The sequence below is a fragment of the Panthera onca genome, chromosome D3 (assembly GCF_046562875.1).
Source record: "Panthera onca isolate mPanOnc1 chromosome D3, mPanOnc1 haplotype 2, whole genome shotgun sequence".
Classification (NCBI taxonomy): Eukaryota; Metazoa; Chordata; class Mammalia; order Carnivora; family Felidae; genus Panthera; species Panthera onca.
Window position 1 is genome coordinate 60,408,582 of NC_138350.1, and position 26,311 is coordinate 60,434,892.

The following is a 26,311-nucleotide window of genomic DNA, read 5'->3' on the forward strand; positions in this document are numbered from 1 at the left end:
GTTCTTTGGTTATTTGGTTTTCTTAGTACATTCATTGGTGACTTAATGTTTATAAACATTCAGAGGGTAGTCCTGGGATGCAGTTAGATTCTAGATTTCTAGAATTTCTACAAACTTCACACAAATCTACAGCTGCACAGAAGTATGAGTAAGCTATAACAGGGCAATTATAGGAATGGAAAGAAAGTGACAATGAGTTGTAAATCTACTCTATTATGTATGTATGTATGTATGTATGAATGTATATATATACATATATATATACATATATATGTATATATATGTATATGTGTATATATATATTTTTTTTTCTCTTTAACAGAACTCCATATCAAATTGAATAAAGATAGGAGAAATGTAAAAAGGATACTTTTTCCACAATCAAAATTATATTTAAATTAAGTCATTTTTTAAATATATACTTTCAGTATCATGTACTTTCTCCATCATTTTCAAATAAGATTTAATTGAGGTAAATTGTATCTCACTCTTTCTTTTCAAAATATGCTCATTTCCACAATCAAAGCCATACTGACCTAACACCGGTCAGAGTGGCTAGAATGAACAAATCAGAAAACTATAGATGTTGGCACGGATGTGGAGAAATGGGAACCCTCTTGCAATGTTGGTGGGAATGCAAACTGGTGCAGCTGCTCTAGAAAACAGTGTGGAGGTTCCTCAAAAAATTAAAAATAGAACTACCCTATGACCCAGCAATAGCACTATGAGGAATTTATCCAAAGGATATAGGAGTGCTATGAATAGGGGTACATGTACCCTAATGTTTATAGCAGAACTTTCAACAATAACCAAATTATGGAAAGAGCCTAAATGTCCATCAACTGATGAATGGATAAAGAAGATGTGGTTTATAGATACAATGGAATACTACTTGGCACCGAGAAAGAATGAAATCCTGCCATTTGCAGCAACGTGGATGGAACTGGAAGGTATTACGCTAAGTGAAATAAGTCAGTCAGAGAAAAATATATATTTTCACTCATATGTGGATCTTGAGAAATTTAACAGAAGACTATGGGGGAAGGTAATGGGAAAAAATAATTACAAACAGAGAGGCAAACCATAAGAGACTCTTAAATACAGAGAACAAAATGAGGGTTGATGGTAAGGGTGGGGGGAGAGGGGAAAGCAGGTTATGGGCATTGAACAGGGCACTTGTTGGGATGAGCACTAGGTGTTGTATGGAAGCCAATTTGACAATAAATTATATTAAAAAAAATGCCCATTTCCTAAAGTGAGGCACATCCACATTCTGATTACATATGAAATATTGTGGTTTTCATAGGAGTAGGTATGCAGAAAATAGGACTTCTTGTATCAGAGAAGGAAGGAGAAAACACTCTGAACCTCAGTGAAAGCAGCAAGAAGATCATGAATAAATCTATGTGAGGCCTAACATTTGGGATGAAAATGAACATCTCAGTTACACACAGGGGTATTTGTACTGTATCTCTGGAATTTTAGCCACAGAAACATAAATAACAGGATAGTGAAAATTGTTCAAATTGTTCAGACTTACTTTGAGAACAGTTCTCAAATAGATAATAATAGCCAGATTGTGAAATCATGTTTTAAATATTCCCCTATATGATATATATATATAAGGTGCCCATTTTATAAGCACAATTACACATATCCCTAATTATTACTTCTGCTGTTTGGATTAGCCATATGAGTTCTTCATAGAATCATGAAGTCCCAAAATACTTTGTGATGATTTTGTCCAATCTCCCACCAAAATAAGACTCTCAATTCTAGAAATAGATACTTAGATGCTCTTGAAATACTTTCAGGGAGAATGAACTTACCAACTCTGAGGAGGTCAAGTGAATTTTTTACTTCTTTATTTTTTAGAAGATTGTACTTCCCATCAAAAATGATACCTATTTTGTTGGGGTGCCTGGATGGTCCAGTCGGTTAAGTGTCCAACTTTGGCTCAGGTCATGATTTCGCAGTTTGTGGGTTTGAGCCTCACATCAGGTTCTGTGCTGACAGCTCGGAGCCTAGAGCCTGCTTTGGACTCTGTGTCTCCCTCTCTCTCTGCCCCTCCCCTGCTCTCCCTCTGTCTCTTTCTCTCAAAAATAAATAAACATTAAAAAAATGATATCTATCTTGTTAAAAAGATATGGTTTATTAACTAATAGTTAAGGACAAAAGTAACAACTCTTCTTATTTTTCTCAAAGTGGCAGATTTCTGACTATCTGAAGATAATGACTATTTTCCAGGACATATATTTCTAGAATAATCTACCTTTTCCCATGTTGTCTCTTTTAATCATAGAATTGTTACAATAGCTATGTTTTATGCATGTGTGTGTATAAGAGGAATGGCAGTTGTATGATTGTTGTGTGTTTATAGGCAAAGAAACAAAGAAACAAAACAACCTTACTTTGACATTGTGTCAATTACAGTGCTGGCCAAAAGTTGCCCACTGAACCACAGAAGGGTGGAGAGAGTAGAATGGTTATGAATATGTGAAAAAAAAAAGAATAAAGCAATTAAGAGATGAAAAGATTGAAGCAGGGTTACCATCCCTAAACCTCAAGAAGCAAGATTAGGAAACAAAAACTACAATCAGAGGGTAGCTGTAGGAAAAATGCATCACAGCAAGAACTGCCTCTTTCAAAAGAGAGACACAGCAAAACTGAAACCATGCAGGAAAAGACATGGGATAAAAGTCCCAAATTTACTGTGTTCTTGTTCTCCAGTGATCTACCATTGGCTTCCCACTGGCCAGACTCAACCAGAGGTCTAAAGGCAAGAAAGCCCATTGAGGTAAACCTCCTGCAATTCAGAACAGGGAAGAGACAGAGGAGATCTCAAAAGAAAAATATCTAGCACAACTATTTAGATTTTTCTTACATTATTAATTCATTGATTTTTGTCTTATCCTACAATATTCTTCATGCATCTCTGTACAAAAAAAAATGTCTTTTCATCCCAATACAAAATTTATTCTATTATTTTAAGATTAAAGTCCTCAATGGAACCCTTTCATATGATCACAGCCCACAAGAAACCCATATGATTTAAAATATGGATAGAAAATTTTCAAATACCTTTTATAACTTTATCTTAAGTAGATACAATAATTTGATGAATAGGGATGGAAAGTATCATGATCCTCATTTAGAAATGGGAAGAATAAAATTAAGGTAGTTAACTGACTTGTCGGAGATGAAAGCAATGATAAGAATATAAATCTCTCCGTTTTCCTTTTTCCGCTTTCTTAAAGTCTCCTAACAAGAACCATAGCACAAGGCTGGAAAGGCCTTTATAAGCATACTCAGAGAAGGATTATTTGGATAATAGGAACTTAATCTGCATTGAATTATTTCATATACTCAAGCGTTTGTTCATTTAACAAATGTGGGTTGCTTATAGGAACTATACATGCAAGGCCACAAGGGGGCTACTGTGATAGAAACAAGAGAAGGCAACAGAGACATGAATGCCTGAAACACACTAGGGTCTATGATAAGTAAGCATTTTACCCATATCACCGCTATATATCATGTCACAAGACATGGCATTTACTCTCAGAGGGTACGTGATATAATCGGAAGTGCAAAGTCACTTACCCGAAAGATGGGTGATGAAAAGATGGGGCCAAGGAACTTCTTGGCTACTTCACCAAAAGAGACAAGTGATATGGGCCTTTATTTTGTGGATATTTAAAGTCACTGAAGAGTTTGGACTGGAGACTTTAGACTTTGAGTCAAGCTCAAAGCTTTTTACACAGAAGTAGATGGAGATGGGTCACCTCTTTTGGGTACCTGTACTTGGAAATTCCCAGGGTTTACTACAAGGCCCTCCTCAGTCCTTCCTCTGTGTTTTTGTTTTGTTTTGTTTTATCTTGCTTTGTTTTGTTTTGTTTTATCATGTTGGGTGGCATGTGTACATATGTTCTTATTGACAAGAATCTCACCCAGTTTTAGGTTTTGCTCACCAGATATGCGGTAGTGATGTTTCTCACAGATCCATGTCTGCTGTCTCCAGATCTGGTCAACTGCCAATATCCATTCTAGTTTTTCAAAATAATTTCAAATCAGTATGTGCAAATACATTCATACATGCATATATAAAATATGACTCCCTTCTAGATAGGCTCCTTTTCTATCTATCGTCTATTCATCATCTCTGTCAAGCGAAATTTATAATCCAGAAACCAAGAATCCTCCTAGATACCTCACCTGTATTGCCAGTTATATCCAACTCATCACCAAATTTGCTTCAAGTAGTGGTTGTCTTATTAGTCCCTACTCTTCACTATCTCTGTGACCTACCAAAGCTTCTTCTGCTAGTCTTAGGATGGTTTCTCATCACATGATTTCAAAATTTCGTCGCCCTTCATGTAGCCTTAAATCCTCAGTGCTACAAAAAATAAAGAAGGGGACAGCAACCAATGGAAGTCATTTTATATAAAAAAGCGATCTTTTTGTTTTCAAACAGTAATGGAATTTATTTGAAATTAAATATCTGTCTGAGTAATAAGAATATGTATGTCCTGATGATTTACCTACTGAGGCAGGAGCTGTGCTGTGTCAAAGAGTTCACAGAGGATTCTAACTCATCTTCTAAAGACAGAAAAATAATAGATCACAGAGACCTAATTTTTCTTCTTTCTTTTTTGTAGTGTCAAAAGCCACTAGTATATTATGGAAAAAGTTCTTAAAAATCTTACTATCAGTGACTAATATCTTTAAACCTGTTATTATCACAATACTTGTCTTCACATAGCATTGCAAAAGAACTGTGCTAAGTTTCTCCCATGGAAAATATTGTCTGTAATTCCCAAAAACACATTTACCAGAAGTGTATCTGGGGTTGATCAGCAGACTTCATTTTAGGTTCTGATAGGAAGTTCTATGATCAATCAGTGGGTGTTTGTCTGACCCTGTGGAAATGGCTTTTCTCTCTCTTATACTAGAATGGTATAATTCTACCCACAGTTAATTGGGATTTCATAATACAATTAAAATTGAAAGAAATTGAAAACCTCTTACAGTGCTGATCTGAAGAGGGATGTTATTCAATGATATTTTGCTATGAATGGGGAATAAAATGAATTCATGGTGATCAGTTCAGAATGGGGAAATTAGTTAACATTAAAGGAAAGTTCTAAATCTTGCATGAAATAACCTGGTTTATTATAAACCTAAATGTCTGTCTTGTTGAATTGAGCTCTCTGAATAGGTATCTCAGGAGCCTTTTGAATTGCCAGAACTGAAACTCATAAACATTCATTAATAGAATACTTTGGGTAATATTTTTCCCTTTTCCAAAACATTGTAGTTTCTGTAAAAAAACATTTTGCCATATCAGAAAGATAAATCCTAATAGTGGAAGCAATTAAGGAGAGTAGAGAAATACAGGTTTTTAAAAGTTATCTCTATTTACCAACTGATAAAGAAGTAATAGAAGAGCTTTGTGAGGGGTTTGTGGCATTTGTAGTCTCTCAGGATAAAGAAGAGCAGTCTGGCAATTGTTTTTTCTTTCCCTTTTTAATTCCACTTTTGTCTTTCTGATCGAAACTAAATCTAGAACTGTAAGTTCCAATACATTAGAAATGTTAACCTAAGACTTGAACACATCTGTTAAGAGAAACTGCTCATGCTTCATCACTGTTGAACACTTCCAAAAAAAAAAAATTGTAGAATTTCAGAAAGAGATCCATTTGGCCATGGCAAATAGAGGCTTTGGTTATTAGTGGCTTAACATTAGCCTTTATAAGTCTCCCACAGATATAGGTAATTTGTAGACTAGCTAGACTGACTGTGGTTCTACAGCCTATTTCAGTGCTTCCCAGATTGGATCCACATAATGGGACATAGTCTGTAAAATAGAACTTTCATGAGATTGAGAGACTCACTAATGAGCAAATGATTTACATTTACGGTAGAGCTGGGGCTAGAACCTGCTTCTCTGAAACACCGTCCTCAAGTGTCCCTACTACCTACTATTCCTTGCTAATAGACACCATTCATTCTTTCATTCAGTGAGTAGTGACTAGTGTCAGTGTGTGGCCCTTTCCGAAAGGCAAAGGGTATGGCAATGACAAAGCTCATAAAACCCCAGTGTTCCTAATGCTTGCACTCTCAACAGGGGAGGTAAGTAAAATAGGTAGTGTAAGTTCTCGTATACAGGTAGTGTAAGTTCTGTAAATTGTGAGCATAAATGCTGGTAGATAGTATATGCTAAAGAGAAAAATGTGATTAATTGGGAAGGGGGATTGAGAGTTTGGGGCAATGAAATTTTAAACAGAGTATTCACAGAAGGCCTCAGAAAACGATGGCATTCAAATGAAGACTTGAAGTCGGTGATGTACAAACTTTGGGAATAACTGTGAAACAGAGTCTAGGTTGAGGGAGAAAGTCTCTGAGACAAGAATGTGCCTGATACATATCAAGAATAGCAAGATGCCCAGTGTAGCTGGGGGGTTTGGTCAGAAAGGGAAATGGAAGAGCGTTCTCATAGTCTTGTAAAAGGACATTTGTTGTACTCAGAGTAAAAGGAGATGCCACAGGAATATATGCTTTGGACAGAGAATGACGTGATCAGACTATGTTTTAATGTGATCATTCTATACACAGTTTTGAGAATAGACTCAAGAGAGACAAGGGAAAAAAAAAACCAGGATGCCTAGGTTAGAAGTAATCACAAGAAACTGGTTTGATTGGTTTGATGAGATTTGGAAGAAGGAAGTGGCAAGGGGAAATTGAATACTGGATACATTTTTAAAGCACCAGAGTTTGCTGAATCATTGAATGTGGGATATGAAACAAGGAAAGGAGAAACAATTACTTCAAGATTTTTGACTGAGTACCTGGAAGGATGGAGTTGCTATGAACTGAGATGGAAAGACTGTAGAAAGAGTAACTTTAGGGTGGCAGAACAGCAGTCCAGATTTGTACATGTTAAATTTGAAATATCTCTTCAACTTGAAGAGGAACTGTGAAAGTGGATTTGGATACACATGTTTGGCATTCATAGGAGAGATTAGGCTAGAAATATAATTTGTAAGTTGTGCTAGGTAAATAGTGTTCCTCTGAAATTCATGTCCTTCCTGGAATCTCAGAATATGACTTTATTTGAAAATAGCGTCGTTGCAGATGTAGTTAATATGAGGTCACACTGGAGTAGAGTGGAATCTTCATCTAAACAACTTGTGTCCTCACAAGAAGAAAAGATACAGACATATAAGGAGAATGCCATGTTACACAGGGACAGAGACTGAGTGATGCCACTATAAGCCAAGGAACACCAAGGATTGCCAGCGACACTGAAGTGAAGGGAAAGGCATAGAATGGATTTTCCCCTAGAGTCTTCAGATAGAGCACGGCCCTGCCAACACTTTGATTTCAGGCTTCTAGCTCAAAGAGCTGTGAGAGAATAAATTTCTGTTGTTTAAACTACCTAATTTATGGTGCTTTATTACAGAAGCCCTGAAAACTAATACATAAGTCATCAGTGTACAACAGTTATTTAAAGTCAAGAGACTAGATGAGATTCCCCAAGGAAGTAAATATAGTTAGAGAAAAGGTAAAGTCCAGTGTTTGAACCTTGGGTAACACTAGCTTTTAGAGGTCAGGGAGATGAGGAAAAAACAGAAAAAAAAAAAAAAACAAAAAAAAAACAGACTAAGACACAGCCAGTGTATTAGGAGAAAACCAAGGAGAGGTGAGATCCTGGAACTCAAATGGACAAAGTGTATCAGAAGAAAGAAATGTGTTGGGGTGCCTGGGTGGCACAACTGACTGGTTGAGTGTCCATCTTCAGCTCAGGTCATGATCTCATGGTACAGTTTGTGAGTTTGAGCCCCATATCAGGCTGGCTGCTGTCAGCGTGGAGCCTGCTTCGGTTCCTCTGTCCCCCTCTCTCTCTACCCCTTCCCCTGGCACTCTCTCTGAAAAATAAACAAATACTTAAAACAAAAGGGAGACATAAATGTGTTAAATGCTACAAATAGAGAAAGTAAAATGAAAATTGATCATTTAGTAATGTAGCAGTCACTGATAACCTTGACATTGAGTTAAATCATCATGTTAAAAATTACCATGACACAATTATTTTTTTTAATTTCCAAAGATAATGATTTATACAATCTGATATAATTTCCAAGTAGATAGCTAACTGACAGAGACGATAAGATGGGAAATGCAAGATGTAGTGATATTTTCATTAAAAAACAAACTTAATTCAAGTTAAGGTGAGGAATCCATAACTGACTATAGTACTCACAAAAAGAAGTAAGGTTGAGAAAATACCCTAAAGACCTTCCACCATTTCATAAGTTTGTATTTTTAGAGGGAGCTTATCTATATTTTTGGCTGCCCCACTTCTCCTTTTTGCTATAAAATAGAGGAGAAAAAAAACAAAAGGAGAAAAAAACAAAGAAAGCCACAAGTACAAAAGAAGGCAAGAAAGTGAGACTCATATGGGACCATTCTCTTTGTTGTCCCCATGTGAGAACTGTCGATGATAGAATGCAGAACACCAAGGAGACGTCTTTGTCAACAGCACTGATGTTCTTCACTGTAATTCTTTGCTTTGAAACCAATCTGCAATTCTCCTGACACCAGTTTTCAATTTATGACCCCAGGTGGGTTGTTCTCTGAGGAAGGCCAGTCTATATATGCAGCAGCTGAAATAACTAGTTGGGGCTAGTTAACGAAACTGAGAATGTCATGGGCTGGTTAATATTCATACATTTGAAAGTGAGCATCTCTGTTTAACCCGAGGGCTATATTTCATTAGATTTATGCACTGTAATGCAATACCTGAACGCTGAGTGAAACTGGTATTGTTTTGTCAAATACCTGCAGTTTTCATTTATGATTCAGATGAAAATCTGCCCATCTTTGGCATATGCAAACCTGTTCTCTTAGCTACTAAGATTTTTCTTATTGTGGTCACTGTGTCTTAATGCAGTAACACAGATGATTCACTTGGATATTAGAATAAGACTTTTTTTTTCCTCCTCCACAAGAGCTAATACGGCTCTTTGTCAAAAGTCTTAGGCATTTGTAACAACTAAAGTCATGATTGCAACAGGGTCCGCAGACATATATTTCTGTCTGTGGCATCCAGGATGATAGGGGCAGCCCATGTGTCCAGGTAAGAAAAATTAGATTAGCGGAGGATGAAACGCATATTGCAGGTTAAGATAAGTGAGGAATGTAGTCCTTGTTATTTTGTTAGACAGAGACATATTGAATGTCTTTGTAAGCAAGAAGAGTCCAGAAGGGTGGATCTCAGATTTGGACTGCAATGGAATCAAGTGTGGATCCTATTAAAAAACACTAATGTCTAAAGTCCTCCAAGCCCCTAGGCCTACTAAGTTAGAATACATGGCAGTAGATCTCATGTATCTGTACCAGAAGTAAGATGGTGCAGACAATAAGACCCTTCAGGAAACATTAAGTAGTTCTGGGGGTGAACTGGCAATAGTTTTTGCCTGTGTCTACTATGTTTAATTGCCACTATTAAGTTTATTATTTCACCTTTCTTGTTGAAGACTGGAAAGATTAAAGAGTCCTTCAAGTGAATCCTGTCACTTTTTGAGCTAAAGAAAGATGTGGGGGAGTTAAAGAATGGGTGACAAAACTGTCATTCCCAGAGATTCTGTGCACACACATATATTTACAAGGCTCTATTACAAAATACACTTTTCAAACACTGACTACGTACAATCCCACAAACATTTTGATAATCCAAATTACACATTAGTTCATTTCAGATTAGGCAGAGTACTACAATTTTAAAATCAGTTTATCAGTTCACGAGGCATTTGGGTGGCTCAGTCAGTTGACCGTAGGACCCTTGACTTCGTCTCAGGTCATGATCTCCCAGTTTGTGAGATTGAGCTCCACATCAAGGCACCACACTGACAACACGGAACCTGCTTGGGATTCTCTCTCTCCCTCTGTCTCTGCCACTCCCCTGCTCGTGCGGGGCACATACACTCTCTCTTGCTCTCTCATTCTCTCAAATAATACACGTTAAAAAAATAAAAATAATAAAAATCACTTTATCAGTTCACCTTTGTTTACCCTAAGGTTTCCAGTATTTATTTGTAATGATATTTTTTTCTGCATATCTTCAGCACAGTTTGGAAAATGACATCTTTGGTGGAATTTCTGTTCTATGAACTTGTTTTAAACATTTGACTGTTGATTTATTAATCTACCTTATATTTGTTAGTTTTTAGAGTAAAATTCTCCAGTTGAAAATACTAAGGCAGGTGCCTCCAAGTTAAATGCACACAGGGTTCAAGAAAGTAACGAAAGATGTAAACTGAGGTGTCTGAAAGTCAATTGGTGGTGTCTATGGGGAAACGAAGAATTTCTTGTCTACAGGTACATAGTCTTTTTCTAACAACACCAATGCTTGCTCCTTCCTTCCTTGCTTCCTTCCTTGCTTCCTTCCCTCCTTCCTCCCTCCCTCCCTCTCTTCTCTTTCTTATGTATATGTCTGTTAGTCTATCTACTCACCTACCTGTCTTGAGAAAGAGAGAATTTACTAACACAATTCAGGCCATGGGCCTTCATTTTCAAACCCTATTTTAAATCAATCTTGTCATCAAGGCTAAGAATTCCAATATGTTTATCTTGATGGCATTCAATTGCCTGTTTATTAACAATTTTCATGAAACAAGATGAAAAATATAGTAAATAATGGATAAGCCATAAAGATCTATCCTAACTACATTACATGACAAAATGATTTTTATATTTTATGTTTACTTAATGTAGTAATACTGATATATGCTGATATATCCAAAATGTCTACTTCCCTATGGGAAAACAGAACAAGCAAGGTAAAGAAAACTTTCAAAACCTGAGGCTATGAGACTATGTACTCAAACCCCATAATTAAAATATGCTCATTGGATCCCCATAGACAGTAAGTGTAACAAACTCAAATAAGATGTCCCTAGAACTTATGCAGATCTAAAGAAAGATCGGCTTCAATTTCTTCCATTGTTTAAATATTTAGATATCAGGTCTTACACAAATAGAAAGTAGAAGCTGACCCAAGAGTCAGAGGGAGCTGGTGGCTTCCGATACCTCGAGGTCATGGGGCAAGGAAACAGTAGGCACTTGATAGGAAGTGAGAAAAAAATAAATAAATAGAAATAAATACATTTGTCAACTGTGTAATTGGGTGTGGGGGGAGGGGAGTTGGGGAGGAAATAAAAGCCGGCAGCTGTGGCAAGTCTTCCTACATGGGGAAAATAGGATCTGGAAGGTAAGGTGTCACAAAAATAATTAGAAGACAAAAGCCTTCTTCTGTGCAGTGGAGCATTTCCAGCCCTTTCTGGTCCAGTGGAAGCAAGAGAAGTCAATATACCCACACTCCATTTGTTTTCAGCTTTTTTTGGTGTTTTTATTTTGAAAATGTAATTCCATTAGCATGTGCCTTTGAAAAATCAGTAGGACAGTTGAGAAGAAACTTCACTTCCAAGAAATGTGCCCATTCAGGCATTTACATTCTTGGGCCTTTAAGTGTCACATCTCAGAGGACAAGGTTTAACCAGTTTAGCCTATACTGCATTGTTCAGTGGGGAACACAACATGCTGAAAGGAAGCTCTTAAAAAAATGGTAACAATTTGGTCAAAGCCCTTGTAAAATTTTTAAAGACTTTTTTTTTAAAGAGTAATTTTAGGTTCACAACAAAATTAAGAGGATGGTACAGAAATTACTCACACAATTCTGACCCCCATACAGGCAGTCTCCCCTCTTAACATCCCCTACAATGGTACTTTTATTTCTTAACCAAGGATGACTTACATTGACACATCAAGATCACCCAAAGTCCATAGTTTACATTACCATTTACTCTTGGCTTTGTTTATTCTACGAGTTTAAACAAATGTATAATGGCATGTATCCATCACTATAACACCATGCAGAGTATTTTCACAGCCCTAAACATTTTCTGTGCCCCACCTAGTCATCTCTCCCCCAACTTCAACTCCTGGCAACCACTGATCTTTCTACAGTTTCTACTGTTTCCACAACTTTGCCTTTCCAAGAATATTAAGAGTTGGAATTACACAATATGTAGCCTTTCCAACTGGCTTCTTCCACCTAGTAATATGCATTTAAATTTCCTCCATGTCTTTTCACAGTTCTTTAGCTTTATAAGAAATTGCCAAACTCTCTTCAGAAACAGCCGGACCATTTTGCATTCCCACCAGCAAAGAATGAGAATTCCTGTTGCTTCACATCCTCATAAGCATTTGGTATTGTCATTGTTCCAGATTTTGGCCATACTGATGGACATGTAGTAATATCTTGTTGTTTTGACTTGCATTTCCCTGATAACATATGATGTGGAACACGTTGTCATGTGCTTTTTGAGCATCTGTAATGTTGGTGATGTGTCTGTTCAGGACTTTGGCCCATCTTGTAATCAAGTTGTTTTCTTATTGTTGAGGTTTAAAGTTTCTTATTATATTTTGGATAATAGTCTTTTATCAGATGTATCCTTCACTCAAAGGTGTTAATTAGCTTATCTATATTTCTTTCATGGATCATGACTTTGTTGTTGTATCTAAAACATCATTACCATATCCAAAGCCACCTCTGTTTTCTCCTATGTTATCTTCCAGTTTTATAGTTCTGCATTTCGCAGTTAGACTTGTGATCCATTTTGAGTTAATTTTTGTGAAGGGTATAATGTCTGTATCTGAAATCAATATTTTCATTTGAATGTCCAATTGTTCCATTACCATTTGTTGAAAAGATTATTTTTGCTCTTATTGTAGTGTGTTTCCTCCTTTGTCAAAGATTATCTAACTATATTTATATGGTTCTATTTCTAGGCACTCTATCCAGTTCCATTGATCTATTTGTCTAGTTTTCACTAATACAACACTGTCTTGATTCCTGTAGCTTTATAGTAATAGTCTTGAAGTCAGTTACTATCAATCTTCCGAATCTGTTTTTCTCCTTCAATATTCTGTGTGCCAGTCTGGGTCTTTTCCTTCTTCATACAAACTTCAGAATCAGTTTACCAATATCCACAAAATAGCTTTCTGGAATATTGATTGGGATTGCATTGATTAATTTGGGAAAAACTGACATCTTGACTATAGTGAATCTTCTTATCCATGAACATGGAATATTTCTCCATTTTAGTTCTTTTATTTCATTCATCAGAGTTTTGTAATTTTCCTCATATAGATCAAGTTAGATTTATACCTAAATATTTCATTTTGGGGGTTGCTAATGTAATGGTATTATATTTTTGGTTTCAAATTCCACTTGTTAATTGTTGGTGTATAGGAAATGATTGACTTTTGTACATTAATCTTGTATCCTGAAATCTTGCTATAATTGCTTATTACTTTCAGGAGGTATTTTGTTGTTGTTGTTGATTCTTTAATATGTTCTACATAATAATGATGTCATCTGTGAACAATGAGAATTTATTTTTTCTATCTCAATATACTTACCTTTTAGTTCCTTAACTTGTCTTATCACGTTGGCTAGATCTTCCAGTATGATGTTGAAAAAAAGTGGTGAGAGGGAAGAGTTCTATAGTCCTAAGATTAGGTCAAGTCTTTTAGCGAGTTTATGCTTCTGGTCTGTGCACATCACAAATGTTTCTCAGGTTTTTTTCTGACCCCCCCAACACCCCGACCCTAAGGTGTGACAGGACAGCTTGAGTTTGGTATGTCCTTTTTCCCACGTGGAAGACTAAAACTGACATGTTGGTAATCTCTCTTCCCTCAGGTCAGTCTCATAAAAGAATCCAGCAGGTTAAGTTCTGATTAACTAGTTTCACCTGAAGGTAGATCTTGTTAAGAACAGAGTGCTCTGGTGTATTTAAAAATGGTTATCTTTCCGAAAGAGATGAGTAGGCTTCCTTTGATATTTACTGTGGAAATCTGATCAAGCTCCTGGGGATAAATCTCACACTATCGTGGCAGCATCCCTATGATTGGGTTCCTCTAGAATATTTTTAATGTTTCTTATTTATTTATTTTGAGAAAGAGAACAAGTGAGGGAGGGGCAGAGAGAGAAGAAAGAGAGAATCCCAAGCAGGCTCCAACCCATCACAGAGCCTGATGCGCGGCTTGATCTCACAACCATGAAATAATGACCTGAGCCAAAATTAAGAGTCGAATGCTTAACCAATTGAGCCCCCAGGTCCCACCCCAACCCTAGAATTTTTAACTCAGTTGTCCACAATGAGTCTGCAGCAATTTCTAAATTATAGTTCAGGTTTCCCTACCCAACGCTTATTTTTGTAGTGGTTCATATTTGCGACTCTCTATATGCACCTGCTTATCTCTCCAATTTGAAGGCAGAAGTCTGCCCTATGTTCTCCCCTCTTTGTGGATTGAAAAAGTTGATTTTTCAGTCTACTCAGCTTTTTACTTGTTGTTAGCATAACATGTCAACTTCCAACCTCTTTATATATGGAACCAGAATCTCAAGCCCATCTGATTTCTTTTTAAATCAAGCACATATTAATAATAGACTCTTTGCAACATGACAAATTATTCTGGATGGGGAGAAGCATCTTGAGTCCTGTAGAGGCATTCACACATAAAATAATTAGGGTTGTAAAAAGATACACAAAATGTTATGTAGAATTGACACTGAGCTACAGTTACATATGTGACACCACTGGTGTTTGAATTAAAATGATGATATATAAATAAGAATGATCACAATGTTTTGGTTATACCTGATACAGTTTAAGGTAATAAAGGGGGTATAATTGTGTCCACGGTCCCATATTGCATGTATATCCCAAGTTCCCCTCCTTATTTTCTTTTTGTATTACTTCTCCTTGGAAATTTTGAAAGCCAAAATATCTGACATCTGGGTTATTTTAATGTCTGACAACTAAGTCATGAGATACCACAGAATAAATCATCAAATGTTTTATAACATTAGATTAACTGATTATAAGGGAAGCTCTTCTGATCATTATATATTTAGTCTGTCCTCAATGCATCTCTTTAGCACACAAAGGGAGGCTATTTGTTTAAATTGGGTAAAGTACATGGATAGAGTAGACAGGTAATATAAATTGCCAATTTGAGATATCTCTATAATGTCCAAGAAGTGAAATTACTCCAGTGCTTTCTGTGCACAAGAATACGTCTCTAGATCCAAAGTCCCAGTGTCTTATTCCATTTGGGTTGCTGTGATAAGGTACTACAGACTGGGTAACTTAAACAACAAAAATTTATTTCTCACAGGTATGGAGGCTGGAAGTCCAAGATCAGGATGCCAGTATGGTTGGCTTCTGTTGAGACCCTCTTCTGGGCTGTAGACTTCTCCTTTTGTCCTCTCATGATAGAAGCAAGCAAGCTAGCTTTCTGGCATCTTCTTATAGGGGCACTAATCCTACTCATGACTGCTCCATCCTCATGACCTAATTAGTTGCCAAAGGCCCATCCTCTAAATCTCATTACATTAAAGGTTAGGGATTTCAACATGAATTTTGGTGGGAAACAGATATACAGTCCATTAACACCCACATATCCTAGGAAAAGCTATGTGAATAGCATAACCATGCTTATATTGAAAAGCTAATTGTATTTGTTTTGGGGTCTTCAGAGGTTCTTTTCAATAAAGTTTGTGCTTTTATCATAGGATTAAACATTTTTTCTTCCTTTTGTTTCTAGCACACTAGGCTCTGGAACACTCCCATGAACTTTGAAGCACAGGGTACCACAGATAATAAAAGTAAGAAATCAGCTTTTAGGTCTTATATCACTTATTTCTGCCACAGTGAGAATTAAAACTATTGATTTATTTTCTGAGTTAACGCAAATTGTGATTATTGAAAATATTTGATTGAAAAATGTCCCTGAAAATAGAGATTTCACACATCAAAGAACAAGTAGAAGTGATAATTTTAATAATGCAGAAATATAAAGAAATTGTTGTGCTTTGTGAATTAGAAACAAGTATATATTACAATTTCATGTTAGGTCTCTCTTGGGTATAATCTGTAAGGGAGATCTGTAAATCCTTTGTCCAATAGCAGCCTGATTTTCATTTTACTTTTCCCTTTCTCTTTTTCCTTTTGTTAATGAACTCTTTGAAAAGGAAACAATGGGAAAGGAAAAGATAAAAGAAACTGCAGCTCCATCAATTTTCTCATTGCGTCTCATTAGCTAAGAGACCAGTGTTAGTACCTTTGTGATTTTTGTAGTATTGACTTTAGGCTATTTTCAATTTGTGAAAATAAATTACTTCCTCCATTTCTCTTTGTTTCTTCTGAATAAAAGAATCCTATGGACCCAAGTATGGTAATGGGTTAACAATACTTAAGATACCTTTTACTGATACACATAATAATGTTAGAGATTGGAATAACAGGGTTAAATCACTTTGAAATCTGTCAGTTTTGCTATTTGTACTTTGTCTTATATTTTTAGTTACATACATGTGCAGAATTGCTTTATCTTCATAGAGATTCACTTCCTTTGTTTTTTTTCATTCCCTTTAACTTTAGATAATAACCTTCATTATTTGTAATAGTTTTAACTTGAACTATATTTTAACTGATATTCATATAAATAACCAGCTTTTTTTTTTTTTTTTTTTTTTTTGGCTAGGACTATATCTAGTATTACTTATTTTATACCCTCACTCTCTTCTTCTGGTATGTCAAGTTCTAAATGTGTATCTTTATTAACATCATATAGTCAGATTTTTTTTGTTTCTAATCTGACAATTATTATATTTTAATGACCAGCTAAAAATATTTATTGCACTTACTGATATGTAGGCATATCTTGGAGATATTGTGGGTTCCATTCTAGGCCACCACAATAAAGCAAATATCACAAATGAAGCAAGTCAAGTGAACTTGTTGTTTTCCCAGTGCATATGAAAGTTATGTTTACACCATACTGTAGTCTATTATGTGTGCAATAGCATTCTGTCTAAAAAAATAGTGTGTATATCTTAATTTAAAAATGTTTCATTGCTAAAAAATGCAAACCATCACCTGAGCTTTCAGCAAGTCATAATCTTCTTGCTGGGGGAGGATCTTGCCCTCATGATGTTGATGGCTGCGGACTGATGAAGGTAGTGGCTGCTGAAGGTTGGATGGCTGTGGCAATTTGTTAAAACAACACAACAATAAATTTTGCTTCGTCAATTGACCCTTCCTTTCACAAATGATTTCTCTGTAACATACAATGCTCCTTGATAGCATTTTACCCACAGAATTTCCTTCAAAACTGTAATCAATCCTCTCAAAACCTGACGCTGCTTTACGAGCTAACTTTATGTAATGTTCTAAATCCTTTGTTGTCATTTCAACATTCTTCACAGCATATTCACCAGGAGTAGATTCCATCTTAAGAAACGACTTTCTTTACTCATCCAAAAGAAGCATCCCCTCATCCATTAAGTTTTATTGCAAGATTGCAGCAATTCAGTTGCATCTTCAGGCTCCACTTCTTTTTCTAGTTTTCTTGCTATTTCTACCACATCTGCAGTTACTTCCTCCACTGAAGTCTTGAACTTCAAAGTCAAGTGAAGTTGGTGAACCTTCATGGTGAACCCTTCAAAGTCATCCATGAGGGCTGGAATCAGCTTCTTCCAGAGTCCTGTTAATGTTGATATTTTGATATTTTGACCTCTTCCTGTAAATCACTAATGCCCTTCATAACATCTAGAATGCTTTCCAGAAGGTATTCAATTGATTTTGCCCAGATCTATCAGAGGAATTATTATCTATAGCAGCTACAGCCTTACAAAATGTGTTTCTTAAATAATAAGACTTAAAAGTAACAAAAAAATACTCCTTGGTCCATGAGCTGAAGAACGGATGTTGTGTTAACAGACATGAAGACAACATTAATACCATTGTACATCTCCATCAGAGCTACTGGATGACTGGTTGCATAGTAAATAAGCAGTAATATTTTGAAAGATGTCTTTTTTTCTGAGTAGTAAGTCCCAACAGTGGGCTTAAAATATTCAGTAAACCATGTGTAACAGATGTGCTGTCATCTAGACTTTGTTGTTCCATTTATAGAGCACAGAGTAAATTTAGCATAATTCTTAAAGGCCATAGGATTTTCAGAAGGGTGAATGATCTTCAACTTAAAGTCATCAGCTGCATTAACCCCTAAAAAGAGAGTCACCCTGCCTTTTGAAACTTTAAAACCAGGCACTGACTTATCCCTATCTATAAAAGTCCTAGATGGCATCTCCTTCCAACATAAGGCTGTTTTGTCTGCACGAAGACCTGCTGTCCACTGAAGTCGTCTCCATTAAGGATCTTAGCTTGATCTGGAGTCGTCTCCATTAAGGATCTTAGCTTGATCTCCTGGATGACCTGTTGCAGCTTCTACATCAGCACTTGCTGCCTCACCTTGCATTTGGATGTTATGGAGACGACTTCCTTCCTTAAACTTCATGAACCAACCCCTTCTAGTTTCGTACGTTTCTTCTGCAACTTCATCACCTTTCACTGTCTTTATAAAATTGAAGACAGGTAGGGCCTTGGCCTAAAGGAATGCTATGATCAATCTGATCTTCTCATTAGACCATTAAAACTTTCTCTGTATCAGCAATAAGTCTGTTCTGCTTTCTTATAATTTGTGTGTCCACTGGTATAGAATTTTTTTTTTTAAAAACTTTTCCTCTGCATTCATAACTTGGCTGTCTGGTTCAGGAGGCCTAGCTTTTGGTCTATCTCAGCTTTTGACATGCCTTCCTCACTAAGCTTAATCATTGCTAGCTTTTATTTAAAGTAAGAGATATGTGGGTTTTCACTTCACTTGAAAACTCAGTGGCCACTGTAGGGTTATTAATTGGCCTAATTTCAAGACTTTGTGTCTCAGGGTACAGGGAGGCCCAAAAGAGGAAGAGAGATGGGTATACGGCTGGTTGGTGGAGCAGTCAGAACACACATAACATTTAAGTTCACCATCTTCTATAAGCATGATTCATGGTGCCCCCAAATAATTACAATAGTAACATCAAACATCACTAATCATAGATCACCATAATATATATAATACTAATGAAAAAGTTTGAAATATTGCAATAATTATCAAAATGTGACAAAGAGACACAAAAATGAATAAATGCTATTGGAAAAATGGTGTTGATGAACTTGCTCAACACAGCGTTAACACAAATCTTCAATTTATAAGAAAACACAGTATGTAAAAAGTGTAATAAAGTGAAGCACAATAAATTGAGGTATGCCTGTATTTGGATTTGTTCAAACTGGCTTATTTTGTATCCCCTTATTTCAATTATTTATTTGCTTCTTTATTCTCTTTTGTATTTAATTTATCACATATTTGCTATTTTATTTTTACTTTCCAGCAATATATAATTTTACATTCTATTTCTTTTATTTTAATGGTTGTCCTTATGTTTTTAGAACATATACTTTCCTTAAGAATGTTGAAAGCTACGTGCACTTATTCCACTTTATTGAAATAAAGCTCTACATTTGCTGACCTGAAATACATTCCTGACAAACCTTCTTCATTGCTGTCTTTTACTATAAAAATGTTAAAGGTAAATTGTGCACTCATTAAGCAGTTCCTGGATTTAGCCACCATTAATCAGCTTTCCTGTTTTAGCAGAAATCATTTCTAAGTAGTTCATGACCTTTCTTCCATATCACATGATCCATATGTCAAGTATTAAAAAAATTCTATCTTGAGAGACTTCTGTAAGATGGTAGCATTGGAATATCCTGAACTCACCTCCTCCCATGAACATAACTACCATATCAACAGGAACATATGAAATATGGATCATTTCCCCCTGATAAAGGTCTGAAAATGAGATGAACTTATTTTCCACAACAAAGATAAAAAGACCACATCTAGATAGGTAGGAGGGACAGAGACACAGTCTCTTCCAAAACCCCACCTCTGGCATGGTGACACACACTAGGGAGGGATCTCACCCAACTGGCACTTCTTCCCAAAGAAAGAGGGGTTTGTGCCCCATATCAGACACCCCAACCTCTGGGATCTGCACTGGAAGGACAAGCCCCCCAAATATCTGGCTTATAAAACCAATGGGGCTGATGTCCAAGGAACTAAAAGTATAATAGGAAGCTGAGGTTTCCCTTTTAAAGGGCTCACTTATAGTCTCATTTGTCCCAAGACTCAATGAGAAAATGGCAGTTTGAAAACCACTTAGACTATATGTGAGAAGGGTTAATTTCCTAATCTAAAAGCATGTGCGAGAGGGGTGAGGTACAGTTGAAACTCTCCCCAGCAATAGAGGCACTGGAAGATGTTAGTTTTAAACCCCCTACCTACTCTGCTAGCACGGGAAGGTGAGCTGAGACATGGGACCCTCATGCCACTTGTTAAGACAGGTAGGAACAGACCATCATGGCACTATCTCATTTTCTTGCTGAAGCCAAAGAATGATGGCAGTTGCAGTACTCCACCGCCCACCCCAGCCCTGCCGTCATGTCCAGGGCAATCTAGCACAATTGTGGCAATCTCCTGCTTCCTAGCTAAATTCAATGAGCAAGGGGGGCTGCAACACTCTTGCTCCTTGGCTGGGGCTGGTGAGTTGAGGCACTGTCGTGATCCCAGCCTAAAGCCAGTGTATGCACATAAACAAAGCACTTTCCTGCTGCTTTCCTGAAGCCCCTGGTAGGACACAGTCCAGACATGTTCCTGCTGCCTTTCTGAAGCCAGCAATGTTTCCTTGCACCCTACACTCTCCACCTGCCCAGCTAAAGTCAAAAGGTATATGCGAGCCACACAAAGGACACCCTGTGATCACATGGCCCTGGTGGCCAAGGTTGCTGATGCTCCTGAGCTCCACAGGAATGTAACAGTTGGTAGGGCAGTTCATAGCAGGCAAGCACCCTTGGGGCAATCAACAGACTACAGACAAAGGCAACTCCAGTTTTCTGTGAGACAGGCCTAGCTTCTTAGCCTGGAGCTTCAGCCTGAGGGGCCTGCATCAGGTTTCCCACACATCTCGAGACTAAGGAGGTAGGCCCTGAGAATGGGGACACCATCTTTGTACCCTGCTACGGTTTGACAAGACCTCCCAGACTTGTCTGGAACCCTGAGTTTGCAACTATTGCTCAGAAGATACCTCCAGATCTCCTGTTCTGGAGGCCAGCAGGTATGACAATTGTGGCCTCACCAGACTGTATATAGTTGCATACTCTGAAAGCTGCCACCTGAGAGTAAGGATTCCAATTAGCCTGAATCTAGGTACTAAATGAGATTCCTCCCCTTGTAACACTGACAGGACCTGGCATTGCCTCAATCAAGGTATCAAGAATAAATAAACTAATTCAGACAATCACAAATATTTGAGAAAAAACAAAAGTTAAGGTGAATGAGAAGTTTCATCATCTAGGCAGGAACCACCGCCCCCCCCACACACCCACTTTAAGACTGAGGTAAGTAGCTGTTTGCCTCATGCATAGAAATAAACAGAGAGTCAAGGAAAATGAGGAAACAGGAAAATATGTGGCAAACAAACAACAAGATAAAACATCAGAAAAAGACCTTAATGATACAGAGATAAGTAATCTACCTGATAAGAATTAAAAATAATGGTCGTAAAGACACTCACCAAACTCAGAATGAACACAGTGAGAACTTTAACAAAGAAAACATAAGAAAGTACCAAAGAGAAGTCACAGGGCTGATGAATATAGTAACTAAATGGGAAAATTCACTAGGGTGGTTCAATAGCAAACTGGATAAAGCAAATGGATCAGCAAGCTAGAAAACAAAACAATGGGACTCACTTAGAACAAAAAAAGAAAAAAACAATCTTAAAAAATGCAAATAACTAAAGCAGCCAATAGCATATTATAGGGTCCTCAGAAGGAGACGAGAGAAAGGGATAGAAAACTTATCTGAAGAAATAACGGCTGAAAATATCCCTAACCCAGGGATAGAACAGACATCCAGGTCCAAGAAACCCAGAGAGTGCCAAATAAGATGAATTAAAGGAGATCCACAGCAAAACACAGTATGATTAAAGTGTCAAAATTTAAAGATGAAGAGAGAATCTTAACAGCAGAAAGAGAAAAAACAAATTGTTAAGTACAAAGGAAATCCCATAAGGCTATCAACAGACTTCTCAGCAGAAACTTTGCAGACTAGAATGGAGTGGCATGACATATTTAAAGCATAGAAAAGAAAAAGAACTTTCAAAAAAGAATATTCTACCCAGCAAGGTTATCATTCAGAATTAAAGGAGAGAGAGAGTTTTCCAGACAACCAAAGTTAAACAAGTTCATTACTGCTAAACCAGTCTTACAAGAAATGTTAAAGGGACTTTTTAAGCTGAATAGAAATGGCATTAAGTAATACCAAGAAAACATATGAAAGTAAAAATATTACTGGAAAATGTAAATATATAGTAAATGTAGTAGATTAATCACTTATAAAGCTACCATGAAAGTTAAAAATAAAAGTAGTAAAATTAATGAAAACTATAGTAATTAAAGGATACATAAATAAAAAAATGTAAAAATTATATCAAACACATAAAACAGTGGGGGGGGGGAGAATGAGTAAAACTGTAGTTTTATTATGTGTTAAAATTTAAGTCGCTATGAAGTTAACATAGACTGTTATATACATAGAATAATATATGTGAACCTCCCCATAACCACAAAACAAAAACTCACTGTAAAACACAAAAAACCATGAGAAAGAAATCTAAACATAACACTAAAGGAATTCATCAAATCACAAGACAAGAGAGAAAGAGAAGAAGAAAGGAATAGAGAAGGACTATAAAAACAGCCAGAAAACAATAAGCAAAATGACAACAAACACATATCTATCAATTATTATTTAAATGTAAATAGAGTACCTTCTTTAATCAAAAGACATAGAGTGACTGAAAGGATTAAAAAAAAACCACACACACGTGCATGGAAGACAGACACACATACACAATATACACATACATATACACAAATACACACACTGCTACAAGAGATACACTTCAGAAGGAGGACACACACAGACTGAAAGTGAAAGAATGGAAACAGACACACCATGCAAATGAAAACAAAATGAAAGCTGCTGTTGCTATACTCATATGAGACAAAATAGACTTTAAAACAAAGAATATAGTAAAAGACAAAGAGGAATAGTACATAATAATAAATGGGGCAGTCCAGTAAGAATATATAACATTCGTGATTATATATGCACCCAACATAGGACACCAAAATATATAAGGAAAATATTAACAGACTTAAAAAATTGCTAGCAATACAGCAATATTAGGGAAATTTAATATGCCACTTGCATCAGTGAATAAATCATTCAGACAGAAAAATCAACAGGGAAACATTGGCCTTAAATGACATATTAGACCAGATGGAGATAATAGATATATAGAGAGCCTTCCATCCAAAGCAGCAGAATATACATTCTTTTCAAATGCATATGTAATATTATCCAGGATAGATCACATGTTAGGGTACAGAACAAGTCTCAATAAATTCAAAAACACTGAAATCATACCAAGTATCTTTTTTGTCCACTAAGGTATGAAGTTAGAAATCAATTACAAAAAGACAGGAAAGACTATAAATACATGGAGATTAAACAACATGTTACTGAAGAACTATTGGGTCATAAAAGAAATCAAAGGAGAAATTAAAAAAATACCTGGAGACAAATAAAAACAGAAATACTACACATCCCAAATCTATGGGATGCTGCAAAATTATTCTAAATGGGAAGTTCATAGCAATAAGGACTGCCTCAAGAAACAAGAAAAATCTCAAATAAACAATTTTACTTGTACATCTAAAAGAATTAGAAAAAGAACAAATGAAACCCAAAGTTAAGAGGAAGGAAATAATAAAGACCAGAGATGAAACAAAGACTGAAAAAGCAATAGAAAAGTTCAATGAAATTAAGAGCTGATCTTAGGAAAAGATAAACAAAACAGACAAACTTTTAGCTAGACTCACCAAATAAAAAAGAAGGCTCAAATAAATGCAATCAGAAATGAAAGAGGAGAGGTTACAACTGACACAACAAAAAGAGAAAGGATCATAAGAGACTTCTATGAACAATTATATGTCAACAAACTGGACAATCTGGAAGAAATGGTTAGCAGAATTTCAACATTGACAGAAAGTAGAAATTTACAATTCCAATGGTAGAAAATTTTTCAAAATAAGAAATTTTAACATTGCTGTCTCAGCAATTGTTAGAACAATTAGACCTTGATACATGTCAATAAAGACACAAAATAGCTGAAAAACATTATCTGCTCTTTTAGGTAATTGTGTCTCAAACAAAACAAAACAAAACAAAACAAAAAAACTGATATCATACAGAGAATATCCTCTGAGCACAATGGAATTAATGAAGAAATCATGTATAATATGCTGTGTAAGAAACCAACTACAGTATTTAAAAAACTGATCAATGAAGTTTGAAAAAAAATGTGTCAGAAAAGAAATCACAAGGAAACTGGAACGTATTTCAAATAAAATGAAATATGTGGAAATTTGTGAGATGCAGCCAAAGCAGTACTTGGAGAAAAATATATAGCCTTAAATATTTATGGAAAGGAAGAGAGGTATAAAGCCAATGACTTAAGATTTCACTTCTAAATGCTAGAAAAAGGACAAAGTAAACCTAAAATACAAAGGAAGAAATAAAAATAACGGCTTAAGTGAGTAACACTTAAAACAAATATACAACAAGAAGTTTAACAAAACAATGAGCTAGGAAATTGAAGTAATTCTGAATTAAAAATAAAAACCAGCACTGTCAGGAACAGTAGAGGATGTTTACTGTAGATGCTAGATGTATTTAAAGGATATTATTTTATATTTAAAAAAAAATTCAGTACCCACTCAGGATAAAAGTATTCAACAACCTAGGTATAGGGGTATAGAAGAGAATTTCCTCAGTCTGAGCCATGGAATTTGGAAAAAACAAACAAACCTACAACTAACTACAACTGAATTCATACTTAATGGTGAAATATTGAACAATTTTTCCCCTAAAATAAAAAATAAAATAAAACAATTAGTAAGGCTTCTTACTAACACTTCTGTTCAGTATTGTGCCGGAGGGTCTTGATGTTGAAATAATGCAAAATAAAGAAACAAAGTTACAAGGAGTAGGCAATGTTACAGATAACATTATTATCTACTGCTGTGTGCAGACTCTTATTTATGATAGGTATGTTGCTGTCTGTCAAGAAATTTTTAAACTTAAGTTCATCTTCAATGAGGATTCAGGATTTCCTGGGTTTTGAATCTATCTCTGCGTGTGTTTTCATTTTCTTATGTCAGGGACGCTAGATTATCCCCGCTAAGACTTGATTTATATTATTTCCTGTTTTAGGACAAAGGTTCAAAGTCTTGACATTTTAAGGGACAGATAAAACCAGGCAGCAACAAGCTTTCTTATGGTCCTCTACAGAAATGAACACATTTTTCTTTCTCATGCATTCTTTAGAGGCCTCAGTTCTAAATGACTCTGCTGGATCTAAAGCTTTGACTTATGTCACTGTATCAAGTCTTTAAATGTCCCAACCGCATCTCAGGTCACTAAAACTATTATCTCTAGTTCTTACTGGCTTTGATTTTGGCATCTGAACATTTCTTGTTGTTGAGGTATTTTTCCCTCCCATAGCATCCTAGCAATGCATGTTAATTTTTGGTTTTGTTACTGTAATTAATGAGCATTTTAGATGTTTATAGAGAGAATTTTCAAGTTTTTTTTGCATGCCATCTTGCAAGAGCCAGAAATATTTTTGTTATAATAAAACATACTTTTAATATTCTTATTTTTAATAACACATGGAAAATGGCCACAATATATTTAGTTGAAAATAAGAATAAAATTGTTTTATAGTATTCTATATATATGTAGTATAGTCATATAGTATAGTAACAAAAGCAAAAGTGATCATTTTTATTGCTTTATTCAAGCATTATATAGTGAGTATATTCTACATTTACAATTGGATAAAGAAAAGTTATTGAAACTTAAGAAAAAAAAAACTAGTACAAATGCAATGAGTATGTTGGAAAAATACAAACAGCTCTCTTAATACTTTGCACACAGAGTTATTCTGTGAAACATCAAGTGAAGAAGATTCTTTGTGAAATTCTAGGATACATTTGAAAATTATCTCAAAAAGTTCATGCCACTGAGATGTGTGATGCCAGAAATCGTGGGTTCACTTGCTTTCTACATATTAGTGAAACACTGAACCTGGCAATTCATACCTCGGCGAATATCAACACTTGCCAACTCTAGTGAAATGAACAAGTAACCTAAGAATTAA

The 26,311-nt window shown here is 35.9% G+C and overlaps 1 long non-coding RNA gene across 1 annotated transcript in view; it reads right to left on the reverse strand.

Annotated features, from left to right (window-relative positions):
- LOC132665944 (uncharacterized) overlaps positions 1 to 26,311 on the reverse strand; it is a 560,511-nt gene that overhangs the window by 299,911 nt on the left and 234,289 nt on the right. The window contains exon 2 of the long non-coding RNA XR_009604363.3: positions 3,972 to 4,046. This is a non-coding gene — a long non-coding RNA (uncharacterized LOC132665944). The remainder of the gene's footprint in view (positions 1 to 3,971; positions 4,047 to 26,311) is intronic.